This window comes from Eleutherodactylus coqui, chromosome 10 (genome assembly GCF_035609145.1).
Source record: "Eleutherodactylus coqui strain aEleCoq1 chromosome 10, aEleCoq1.hap1, whole genome shotgun sequence".
Taxonomy (NCBI): domain Eukaryota; kingdom Metazoa; phylum Chordata; class Amphibia; order Anura; family Eleutherodactylidae; genus Eleutherodactylus; species Eleutherodactylus coqui.
This window is the reverse complement of record NC_089846.1, coordinates 71,153,703-71,166,851: the sequence shown is the minus strand read 5'-3', so window position 1 is coordinate 71,166,851 and position 13,149 is coordinate 71,153,703.

The window sequence follows — 13,149 nt, the reverse complement described above, 5'->3', positions numbered from 1 at the left end:
CATCGTGCATTAAATATGAGCATACAGAAGTTATTCACTTACCTGCTCCATTGCTGGCGTCCCCGTTGCCATGGTGCCGTCTAACTTCAGCGTCTAATCGCCGGATTAGACGCGCTTGCGCAGATGGTTCTTTTATCTTCGGCTCCCTCCGGCATCATCGACGTTCTGGCTCCGCCTCCTTGTACGCGTCATCGCATAGCTCCGCCCCCGTCACATGTGCCAATTCCAGCCAATCAGGAGGCTGGAATCGGCACATGTGACGGGGCGGAGCTACGCGATGATGCATAAAAGGGGGCGGAGCCAAAACGCCGATGATGCCGGAGGGAGCCGAAGATAAAAGAACCATCTGCGCAAGCGCGTCTAATCCGGCAATTAGACGCTGAAGTTAGACGGCACCATGGCAACGGGGACGCCAGCAACGGAGCAGGTAAGTGAATAACTTCTGTATGGCTCATATTTAATGCACGATGTATATTACAAAGTGCATTAATATGGCCATACAGAAGTGCATAACCCCACTTGCTATCGCGGGACAACCCCTTTAAAGACATAAATGTCCAAGAAGGTTGGGAAATGTTGCGAAATTAAATTCTCAAAGCATAATCGTTAACAATCCCTAAAAGCAGGAAGAATGGGAAGCATTTAAAGAGACCAGGATGGATGAACGCAGAACTTGCACACATGTTAAAAAGGAAGAAAAATATGTTTAGCAAATGGGAAGAGGGGGGAAAATCTAAAGAAGAATATAATGCAGTCTGCAGAAACTGTAGGGCAAGTTTCAGATAAGCTAAAGCTAATAATGAATTGAGGCTTGCAACAGAGGCCAAAAACAATCAAAAAGGATTTTAGGGGTATGTCAAAAGCAAAAGACAAAGATGCTTACAGGATGAAAATTATGAATTTGTTAAGAATGATGTTGAAAAGGCCAAACTTTTAAATTCCTATTTTGTATCTGTTTTCTCTCAGTAAGTAGAGTGTAGGATTAACTGATCTTTCCCGTGCTATTGGGGGAATAAAAGAATGCAGGCTATCTATAAGCTGAGAGATGGTGAGGGAACACATAGCTAACTTAATTAAATTTAAGTCTCAACGCCCAGATGAATTACATCCTAGGATACTAAAGGAAGCAGTGCAGGTAATTGCTGAACTACTCGTCATAATCTTTGAGAGTTCCTGAAGTCCCAGAAGATTGGAAAAAGGCAAATGTTTTCCCTATCTTTAAAAAGGGAAAAAAGGTGGATCTAGGAAACTATAGACCAATATGGGTTTAACCAGAGCCAGCATGGGTTTGTAGCAAACAAGTCATGCAAGACAAATCTAATTTCCTTCTATGACAAAATCACCGACTGGATTGATCCGGAAAATGCGGTGGATATAGTATATCTTATCTTTAGTAAAGCATTTAACAAAATATCTCATACTATACCTATTGAAAAAATGTCCAAATATGGGATTGACAAGGCAACTGTTATTGGATTCATAACTGTCTGAGTGATCATACTCAGAGTGGTCATAAATGGCTACACATTCAAGTGGAAGAATGTATCAAGTGGGGTACCACAAGACTCTATCCTAGGCCCAGTGTTGTTCAAGATTACTCCAAGCAGTAGCCCTTCAGCCATCAGCTCTTTGGACAGTTCCTTTGCTCACCTGTTGCCTTGATTCCAGATCCCGTTAACCCAGCGCATGTCCTAGCTCCGAGTGTCTCTTGATTAGATTTCTTATAAAAGCCTTGCCCTGCCACTGTGCCAGCGAGTGATTAATCTGATTCACAGCACAGTTTAATCCAGCACCATGTTAGCTGCTTCTTTGCTAGACCTCCTGATGTTGACTTCCGGCTTACTCTTTGACTACGTTACCTACTTCATCCTCTTGTACCGCGACCCAAAACATCTTATTGATGACTTCTGGCTTCCTCTCTGACTACAATTGGTTTCTTTTCAAGTGTATTCATGAATGAAAAGGAAATGTCATACGAGATGCAGGGGAATAAAATGAACACCCCACTAAATATTGCATGCCTAGCACAGGAGGAAGTGCAGAGGCGGTTAAAGAGGATTAAAATCAATAAATCTCAGGGCCCAGATAGAATACACCCAAGGGTTCTAAGGGAACTAAGTGATGTGATAGCTAGACCACTATTTCTTATATTTATGGACACTATCAAGACCGAGGTTGTACCGTTGGATTGGCGCATTGCCAATGTGGTTCCAATTTACAAAAAGGGGTCCAAAAAGAGCCTGGTAACTACAGGCCAGTTTTCTGAGAGACGCCATCCTAGAATACCTCAAGGAGAACAACGGAATAACTCCTCACCAGCATGGGTTCATGAGGCGTCGATCATGCCAGACCAATCTGATCAGCTTCTACGATGAAGTACGCTCAAAGCTGGACCTGGGTGAGTCTATTGATCTTGTATATCTGGATTTTTCTAAAGCATTTGACACAGTGCCGCATAATAGGTTGATATATAAAATGAGGCAGCTCGGACTGGGCGAAAACGTGTGTATCTGGGTAAAGAATTGGCTCAGAGATAGAAAGCAGAGGGTGGTAATAAATGGTTCATACTCTGATTGGGTCACCATTGTTAATGGGGTGCCTCAGGGCTCAGCACTAGGCCCCATTATGTTTAATATATTTATCAACGACTTGATAGAGGGACTGCATAGTAAAATATCAATATTTGCAGATGATACAAAATTATGCAAAATAGTTAAAGGGGTTGTCCCACGCCGAAACGTTTTTTTTTTTTTTTCAACCCCCCCCCCCCCGTTCGGCGCGAGACAACCCCGATGCAGGGACCTAAAGAAAGCTTACCGGAGCGCTTACCTTAATCCCCGCGCTCCGGTGACTTCTATACTTACCGGTGAAGATGGCCGCCGGGATCCTCTTCCTCCGTGGACCGCAGCTCTTCTGTGCGGTCCATTGCCGATTCCAGCCTCCTGATTGGCTGGAATCGGCACGTGACGGGGCGGAGCTACACGGAGTCGGCATTCTGCACGAGCGGCTCCATTGAAGAGAGCAGAAGACCCGGACTGCGCAAGCGCGGCTAATTTGGCCATCGGAGGGTGAAAATTAGTCGGCTCCATGGGAACGAGGACGCTAGCAACGGAGCAGGTAAGTAAAAAACTTTTTATAACTTCTGTATGGCTCATAATTAATGCACAATGTACATTACAAAGTGCATTACTATGGCCATACAGAAGTGTATAGACCCACTTGCTGCCGCGGGACAACCCCTTTAATGTAACGAAAAACAATGTGTGGCTACAAAAGGACCTAGATTAAGCTGGGGGCTTGGGCAGAAAAATGGCAAATGAAGTTTAATTTTGATAAACGTATGGTTATGCATATAGGGAGGAGAAACAGATGTCACCAATACACACTAAATGGGGAACAGCTACGGAAAAGTGATATGGAGAAAGACCTGGTGGTACTAGTGGATTGTAGATTTAACTGGAGCAACCAATGCCAGTCAGCTTCTGCAAAAGCTAATCAAATCTTGGGGTGCATTAAAAGATGTATAGGGGTGAGGGACCAGAACATTATTTTTTAACTATATAAGGCACTTGCCAGGCCTCACATGGAATACTGTGTACAGTTCTGTACACCGGTGCTGAGGGAAGATGTTGCAGTGCTTGAGAGGGTACAAAGAAGAGCAACTAAATTAATAAATGGAATAAGAGGACTGGAATAGCCAGAGAGGCTATCAAAATTAGGATTTTTCACCCTGGAAAAAGACGCTTAAGGGGTGTCCAAATAACTATGTATAAATACATTAGCGGCAATACAAACATCTTTCCCATGATCTGTTTATACCCTGGACTGTGACGGTAACAAGAGGGCATCTGCTACAGCTAGAAGAAAGCAGGATTCATCACCAACACAGAAGGGGGTTCTTTTACTGTAAGAGCAGAGAGACTGTGGAACTCTCTGCCTGCGGACATGGTGATGGCAAAATCCATTGCGGAGTTTAAGAGGGGACTAGATTTCTTTTTTGAGCACTATGATATTACAGCATATAGATATTAGCTGACCAGCGGGTTGTTGTTTTGTTTCTTACATTTAGGTAGGAACTATCAAAGGTTGATCCAGGGATTATTCTGACTGCAATTTTAAAGTCGGAAAGGATTTTTTCCCCGAATGGCTAATTGGCTTCTACCTCTTGGGGTTTTTGTCTTCCTCTGGATCAACAAGGGGGTTGAATCAGGCTGAACTAGATGGACATTTTCTTCAGTCAGCCTAACATACTATGTTACTATTACCTGCCTAATCCATTTCTGCTGCAACCGAGATTTCCTGACAATGACTCCTTGCTATCCTGGCTACTCACTTGCATGGCTGCTACACCCTCGGCTGCTGTCCAGCACCAATAAAACATTACAAATTAATAATGCCCAAACATGGAGTCCGTAGTGACCAACCTTTAGAAGCAAGTTACAGAACTGCAGGAAATACCTGCAGTTCACTACATGGCAGGCACTGGTGGTAGATCAGCAAAAGGAAATAATCAGTTTACAGAGGCAACTTCTAGATTCACATCGATCAGGCTCTGATATCCACATGTCACTGCTTGCAAAATAATGTCATCTTCAGTAGAGGCTTCCTTAATCAATGCCAGATTAATTTCCAGATGCAGTCCAATTTGTTTACCAGTGACAAGAAGAAAGTATTTTATATAATCAACCTCCTTACTGATGGGGGGCTCGCATGAGCCTCGCCGTACATAGAAACCAACAGTGATCTCCTTGATAACCTCAATGCCTTCACGACCGCTATGGGCCAAATCTTTGATAATCCGAATCGCTGTGCTACAACCGAAGGGAGGTTACACAACTTATGACAAGGGCGACGTTCCGTTGCAGAGTATACAGCGAAATTTCGTCGCTAGGCGAATGATACCACATGGAATCGTGTACAACAGAGATAATTCCACCAGGGAATATCTGAGTGAGTAAAGGATGAACTTGCCAGAGTGGAGACCCTGAGAAACTGGAAGACTTTAAACATCTATGCATCTATATTGATCAGAGACTTTCTGACTGTCGAATAGAGAGAATGCGGGCTTTGGGCATCAACACCCCTTACTCCTTCAGTCAGTCCACATTTACTTCCTTGCCGAGGACTGAAGCAGCACATGAAACAATGCAGGTTGATGTCATCCACAAACCCCTCTCAACCACTGAATAAGAAAGGTGCCAGGCTGAAAATATGTGCCTTTATTGTGGAAGCTCGGGACATTATGCCCTAAACTGTCCAAACAAGTTCCAACATCAAGACTACAACCAATCCAGCCACAATGAAGCAAGTCAATGACACCAAACACACCTTTGCATCGGTAGTTCAAGATGGTGTGAAAACCCTTCTCCTGCTCGACTATTTTGTCCTCCCAATAGAGATTTTATATGGTAATCAGAAGACACAGTGCTCAGCAACGTTGGTTTCTGGCGCAAGAGGAAACTTCATGGACTTAAGATTCGCTTATGACAAAAACATTGTAACCAGACTTAAGTCCATATTGATTGATTTAGAATCCATGGATGAGTCACCCTTCTCATTGGGTCTCGTCACACAGGAGATAATTGAACTGGAGTTCCAAATGAACCCAGACCATCAAAAAACAGTCAGCTTCCAGCTCATCTCGTCCCCTAAATTTCCGATGATGCTCGGTATCCTCTGGTTCTCTACCCATAATCCCTTTATACACTGGGAAACAAGGACCATTGTTTTCCCCTCAAAATACTGTAAGGAGAACTGTCAGATGGCACCATCCACCCCGGAACCAGTATAAGACCTCGAGGATGGTCAACAGGACTTTTAAAAATTATCAGTTCACTACCAGATGTTCATGGATGTTTGCAGCTAGAAGAAAGCTGACCAGCTGCCCCCTCACCAGCCATACTGTACTATTGAGCTGCTCCCTGGATCTTCTATTCCATTTGGGCATATCTACAACCTCTCAAAACCAGAGTTAAAGACTAGAGATGAGCGAGCATACTCGTCCGAGCTTGATGCTCGTTCGAGTATTAGGGTGTTCAAGATGCTTGTTACTCGAGACGAGCACCACGAGGTGTTCGAGTCAATTCCATTTCCTTCCCTGAAAGATTTGCGCAATTTTATGGCCAATAGAAAAGCAGGGAAGGCATTACAACTTCCTCCTGTGACGTTCCAGCCCTATCCCACCCTCCTGCAGTGAGTGCATCAGTCCCGCCCGCGGCTCGCCTCAGACACACGCTGGCAGAGATTAGGGAGAGTGCTGCTGCTGCTGTTGCTGGTTTAGGGAGAGTGTTAGCATCTACAAGAACCCCAACGGTCCTACTTAGGGCCACAGCTCACCTAGTGCACTACTGTTGTTGGTGCTGGGAGCAGTTTTACCTTTTTTTTTTTGCTATATCAGGCTTGCAGCCCCATTACAGCTATAGCGCTCTCAGGCTGCAGTCTGTACTAAGTAGTAAAGGGAAAGTATTGGTGAGGCAGGGACAGTGGTAGTGTGGAATCCTGTCTACCTGTGCATTTAACTCCATGGTTGCTGGGAGTTATAGTACCTCAGCATTGCACTGCAAGGCCTCAGTTCAGCCTTCAGTGTCATTTTTTTGCTGGGGGCAGTTAGTGTAACGTAAGCGCTCTCTGCCTCCAAGTGCACGTTTAAAAAGCACTAACATTTTTCTCCGCTCTGTGTTACCACACAGCTGCCGGCGCAGTGTACGGTGCCAGACAGCCATAGAGGGAGAGTCCAATAAACGCTCCATTGCCTGCATTGCATTGGAGAAAAACTAATTTTAAAAACAGGAATCCCTATTTACGTCTGCTTGTAACCCAATGCACATTACTGCGTGGCCTGTGGGACTTGAGGTGAATCTCAACTGCACAGTACACAGCTAGTCCTGCTTGCATCCTTCCTTATAATTTAGCTCAGGCCTCTTTTTGCATTGTATAACCGATGGCAGGCACCAACTGCGCGGCAATAATTCAAAAACATTTTTACACCGCTCAATGTCTGCTCAATTCTTAATCCACCATGCTGAAGGGTAGGGGTAGAGGACGTGGACGAGGACGCAGAGTTCCAAGTGAGGGTGTGGGCACAGGCCGAGTTCCTGGTCCAGGCGAATCACAGCCGACTGCTGCGGGAGTAGGAGAGAGGACAGTTTCTGGGGTCCCCAGCTTCATATCACAATTTTTGGGTCCACGTCGTAGACCTTTATTAAAAACCAAACAGTGTGAGCAGGTCCTGTCGTGGATGGCAGAAAGTGCATCCAGCAATCTACCGACCACCCAGTATTCTACGCCGTCCACTGCTGCAACTCTGAATCCTCTGGCTGCTGCTCCTCCTTCCTCCCAGCCTCCTCACTCCATGAAAATGACACATTCTGAGGAGCAGGCAGACTCCCAGGAACTGTTCTCGGGCCCCTGCCCAGATTGGGCGACAATGGTTCCTCTCCCACCGGAGGAGTTTGTCATGACCGATGCCCAACCTTTGGAAAGATCCCGGGGTCCGGGGGATGAGGCTGGGGACTTCCGGCAACTGTCTCAAGAGCTTTCAGTGGGTGAGAAGGACGATGACGATGAGACACAGTTGTCCATCAGTGAGGTAGTAGTAAGGGCAGTAAGTCCGAGGGAGGAGCACACAGAGGATTCAGAGGAAGAGCCGCTGGACAAGGAGGTGACTGACCCCACCTGGTGTGATAAGGCAACTGAGGACAGGTCTTCAGAGGGGGAGGCAATTGCAGCCGCAGGACAGGTTGGAAGAGGCAGTGGGGTGGCCAGGGGTAGAGGCAGGGCCAGAGCGAAGAATCCCCCAACTGTTTCCCAAGGCACCCCCTCGCGCCAAGCCTCCGGCAGAGGGCTAGGTGTTCAAAGGTGTGAAGGTTTTTCAGTGAGAGCGCGGACGACCGATGAACAGTGGTGTGCAACCTGTCACACAAAGATCAGCCGGGGAGCCACCAGCCTCACCACCACCAGCATGCGCAGGCATATGATGGCCAAGCACCCCACAAGGTGGGACGAAGGCCGTTCACCGCCTCTGGCTTGCCCCACTGCCTCTCCCCCTGGGCCCCAAGCTGCCACTGAGATCCAACCCACATATCACGACACAGGCACGAGCGTCTCCTGGCCTGGACCCACACCCTCACTTCCGCTGTCCTCGGCCCCATCCAGCAATGTCTCTCAGCGCAGCGTACAGCTGTCGCTAAGAGAATCGTTGGAGCGAAAGCGCAAATACGCCGCTACGCACCCGCACACTCAAGCTTTAAATGTCCACATAGCCAAATTGATCAGCCTGGAGATGCTCCCCTACAGGCTTGTGGAAACTGAGGCTTTGAAAAACATGATGGCGGTTGCGGCCCCGAGCTACTCTGTCCCCAGTCGCCACTATTTTTCATGGTGTGCCGTCCCAGCCCTGCACGACCACGTCTCACGCAACATTGTACGCGCCCTCACCAACGCGGTTACTGCCACGGTCCACTTAACAACAGACACGTGGACAAGCACAGGCGGGCAGGGCCACTATATCTCCCTGACGGCACATTGGGTGAATTTAGTGGAGGCTGGGACAGAGTCAGAGCCTGGGACCGCTCATGTCCTACCCACCCCTAGAATTACGGGCCTCAGATCGGTGCTGGTATCTGCGGCGGTGTATGCCACCTCCACTAAACCTTCCTCCTCCTCCAACGCAACCTCTTCCTCGCAATCAAGACGTGTCAGCAGCAGCACGTCACCAGCAGTCGGTGTAGCACGGCGCAGCAGCACAGCGGTGGGCAAGCGTCAGCAGGCCGTGCTGAAACTACTCAGCTTAGGAGAGAAGAGGCACACGGCCCACGAACTGTTGCACGGTCTGACAGAGCAGACCGACCGCTGGCTTTCGACACTGAGCCTCCAACCAGGCATGGTCGTGTGTGACAACGGCCGTAACCTGGTGGTGGCTCTGCAGCCTCACGCACGTGCCATCCCTGGCCCACGTCTTTAATTTGGTGGTTTAGCTGTTTCTGAAAGGCTACCAACACTTGTCAGACCTCCTCGGCAAGGTGCGCCGGGTAAGCGCACATTTCCGCAATTCCAACACGGACGCTGCCACCCTGCGGACCCTGCAACATCGGTTTAATCTGCCAGTGCACCGACTGCTTTGCAACGTGCCCACACGGTGGAACTCTACGCTTCACATGTTGACCCAGCTGTATGAGCAGCGTAGAGCTATAGTGGAATACCAACTCCAACATGGGCGGCGTAGTGGGAGTCAGCCTCCTCAATTCTTTACAGAGGAGTGGGCCTGGATTGTAGATATATCCCAGGTCCTTGGAAACTTTGAGGAATCTACCCTGATGGTGAGCAGCGATGCTGCAATTATTAGCATCACCATTCCCCTGCTATGCCTGTTGAGAAGTTCCCTGCAAAGCATAAAGGCTGATGCTTTGCGGTCGGAAACAGAGGTGGGGGAAGACAGTATGTCGCTGGATAGTCAAAGCACCCTCATGTCTATATCTCAGCGCATGGAGGAGGAGGAGGAGGAGGAGGGGGAGGAGTCGGAGGAGGAAGAGACAGCTGGGCCCACTGCTGAGGGTACCCATGATGCTTGCCTCTCATCCATTCAGCGTGTATGGCCTGAGGAGGAGGAGGAGGATACTCCAAGTGATCTTCCTAGTGAGGACAGCCATATGTTGCGTACAGGTACCCTAGCACACATGGCTGACTTCATGTTAGCATGCCTTTCTCGTGACCCTCGCGTTAGATGCATTCTGGCCACTACGGATTACTGGGTGTATGCACTGCTTGACCCACGGTATAAGCAGAACCTTTCCACTCTCATTCCCGAAGAGGAAAGGGGTTTGAGAGTGATGCAATACCACAGGGCCCTGGTGGACAAACTGATGGTAAACTTCCCATCTGACAGCGCTAGTGGCAGAAGGCGCAGTTCCGAGGGCCAAGTAGCAGGGGAGGCGCGGAGATCAGGCAGCATGTTCAGCGAAGGCAGGGGAACACTCTCCAAGGCCTTTGCCAGCTTTATGGCTCCCCAGCAAGACTGTGTCACACCTCCCCAGTCCAGGCTGAGTCGGAGGGAGCACTGTAAGTAGATGGTGAGGGAGTACGTAGCCGATCATACCATCGTCCTCCCTGACGCCTCTGCTCCATACAACTACTGAGTGTCAAAGCTGGACACGTGGCACGAACTCGCGCTGTATGCCCTGGAGGTGCTGGCTTGCCCTGCGACTAGCGTCTTGTCAGAGAGGGTGTTTAGTGCAGCTGGGGGAATCATCACGGACAAGCGTACCCGCCTGTCAACTGACAGTGCCGACAGGTTTACACTCGTAAGATGAACAAAGCCTGTATTTCCCCAGACTTCTCTTCTCCACCAGCGGACAGCAGCGGTACCTAAAGACCTTTGTCAATCTGTGTATGATATTCATCCTCCTCCTCCGGCTCCTCCTCCTGAAACCTCACGTAATCACCCCGAACGGGCAATTTTTCTGTGGGCCAAAAGGCTCATATAACTTTTCTAAATAATATTTATCCATTTCATTTCTCATTAAAGCATTGAAACTTCCACCTGAACCTATTTTTATTTTGACTGGGCTGCCTCCAGGCCTAGTTACAATCAAGCCACAGTAAGCTAAGCGATTAATGGGTTTCACCTGCCCTCTGGGTTGGGCATGGGCAATTTTTCTGGGGTACATTTGTACTGTTGGTACACCAATTTTTCGGGCCCTCGCCTACAATGTAATCCAAGTAATTTTTATTGGCTTCGCCTGCACTCATGGTACACCACTGTGTCTGGGGTTGGCCAACACTTTTGCTACAGAAATTTAACTCTGTTCTGGCTATCTATACTTCTGCCACAGTAATGCTAGAGGGGACTGACTATACTTCTGCAACAGAAATGTAACTTCGGTCTGCCGATACTTCTGCTCCTCAAATGTTACATTTGGTTGGTGTATACTGTTACTACTGTAATTTTACTAATACTGGGCTCTGCCCATACTGCTTCAACGGAAATGTTACTGGGGCATGTCTATACTGCTATAATAGAAATGTAACTAATAGTGGGCTCTGCCCATACTGCTTCTACGTAAATGTTACTGGGGCCTGTCTATACTGCTACTACTGAAATGTTATAAATGCTGTGCTCTCCCTACACTGCAGCAAGGGAAATGTGAATCTGCTGCTTTGCCCATTCTGCTTCCACGTAAATGTTACTGGGACCTGTCTATACTGCTACTACTGAAATGTTACAAATGCTGTACTCTCCCTACACTGCTGCAAGGGAATTGTGAATCTGCTGCTTTGTCCATACTGCTTCTACGTAAATGTTACTGGGGTCTGACTATACTGCTGCTACTGAAATGTTACAAATGCTGTACTCTCCCTACACTGCTGCAAGGGAATTGTGAATCTGCAGCTTTGCTCATACTGCTTCAACGTAAATGTTACTGGGGTCTGTCTATACTGTTACTACAACTGAAAAGTTACTGCACTCTGTCAATACTGCTGCAAATGAAATGTTACTGGGGTCAGCCTACACTGCTGCAACGGAAATGTTAAAGGGGTCTGTCTATACTGTTACTACTACTGAAATGTTACTGGGGTCTGTCTGCACTGCTGGAACGGAAATGTTACTGGGGCATGTCGCAACTAATACTACTGAAGTGTTACTGGGGTCTGTCTATACTTATACTACTGAACTGTTACTGGGGTCTGTCTATACTGCTGCAAATGAAATGTTAGTGGGGTCTGTCCTACTGCTGCCAATGAAATGTTACTGGGATCTGTCCATACTCTTACCACTGAAATGTTACTAATTCTCGGCTCTGCCTATACTGCTGCTACTGCTATGTTACAGGGTAGTGGAAACGGAGGCTTGCCAAAGACATGATGGTGGCGAGGCCACGCTATTAGGTCCACAGTCGCGACCACTTTCCGACCAGCGGTTACTGGGAAGGTGCATATAACCACGGACACGTGGACAGGACATGTACTGCCTCAAAAACATCCCCCTCCTCCTCCAACAATGAAAACAATCTTGGCAAATGCTTTCGCAGTGGTCCGTCTGGCAGCAGTCCAAGAATTTCACCTTAAATGACACAATAAGAAAGCCACCACCACCCCCCGCCACGGCCCACTTAATCCTGGCCACATCCTGAAAACCAACTAAATACAACCGCGGTAGTATTCCGTTATCCCTAGCTGAAGCTTTCAGCCGACTGGTAGAGCAATGGTGGCTTCCAACTTGTTGGTACTGCTAAGTCCAAAGATTAGCGTACAGCTGAGATCAGAATACTGGTGACTATAGAACACACCATCCCTGCAGGGCAAGGGACGGAGTTGCAGCAGGTACTGACCCTAAATGGAAGCAGGCCAGCTGAGAACCACATACTCCCTGAATGATTTTGGACTGACCGATGATGAGGCCTTTACTTGTGATCATCTTTGGTAATTCCTAAGAAAGATGCTTGCGTGGTAGTAGCCGGAAACTTGGATTGCTATTTGCTAACACTTTGAAATGGACAAAGGAAACCATAGGAATGAAGCCTTTCTATTTTCCAGCTTGAGATGAGGAGTGCAGACTTTCAGTACCTTGAGTATCCTTTTCATTGCAATCAAATGCCGCTCTCTTGTCTTAGAAAATACTAGCTTTTCCACATAGGTGTTGTCAATCTGTCTATACTGTTACTACTGAAATCCAACTAATACTGGGCTATGCCTATCCTGCTGTTACGGAAATGTTACAGGGGTCTGTCGATACAGTTACTACTGAAATGTAACTGATACTGTGCTCTGCCTATACTGCAGCTACTGAAATGTTACTGGGGTCCGTCTATACTGTAACTACAGAAGTGTTAATAGGGTCTCCATAGACTTCTGTAACATAACTTTTAGTGGGGTGTGCGTATACCTTAGCTACAGGAGTATTACAGGGGTCGGTGCATACTATGGGTGCACTAAGTGTTCTCATCGCGGTGTTCCACGTACATGGCCCAAAATAAAAATTACCCAGTCTGACTAGGGCATGCAGTGTGGGCCGAAGCCCACCTGTATGTAATCTGACGTTAGCTCTGCTGTCCAGAGCACTGCAATGGGATATAGTTATGTACCGCCGGTGGGTTCCAGGGAGCCACCCATGCTGTGAGTCCACAGGAACTTCACATTGGGGAGTTGTACCTG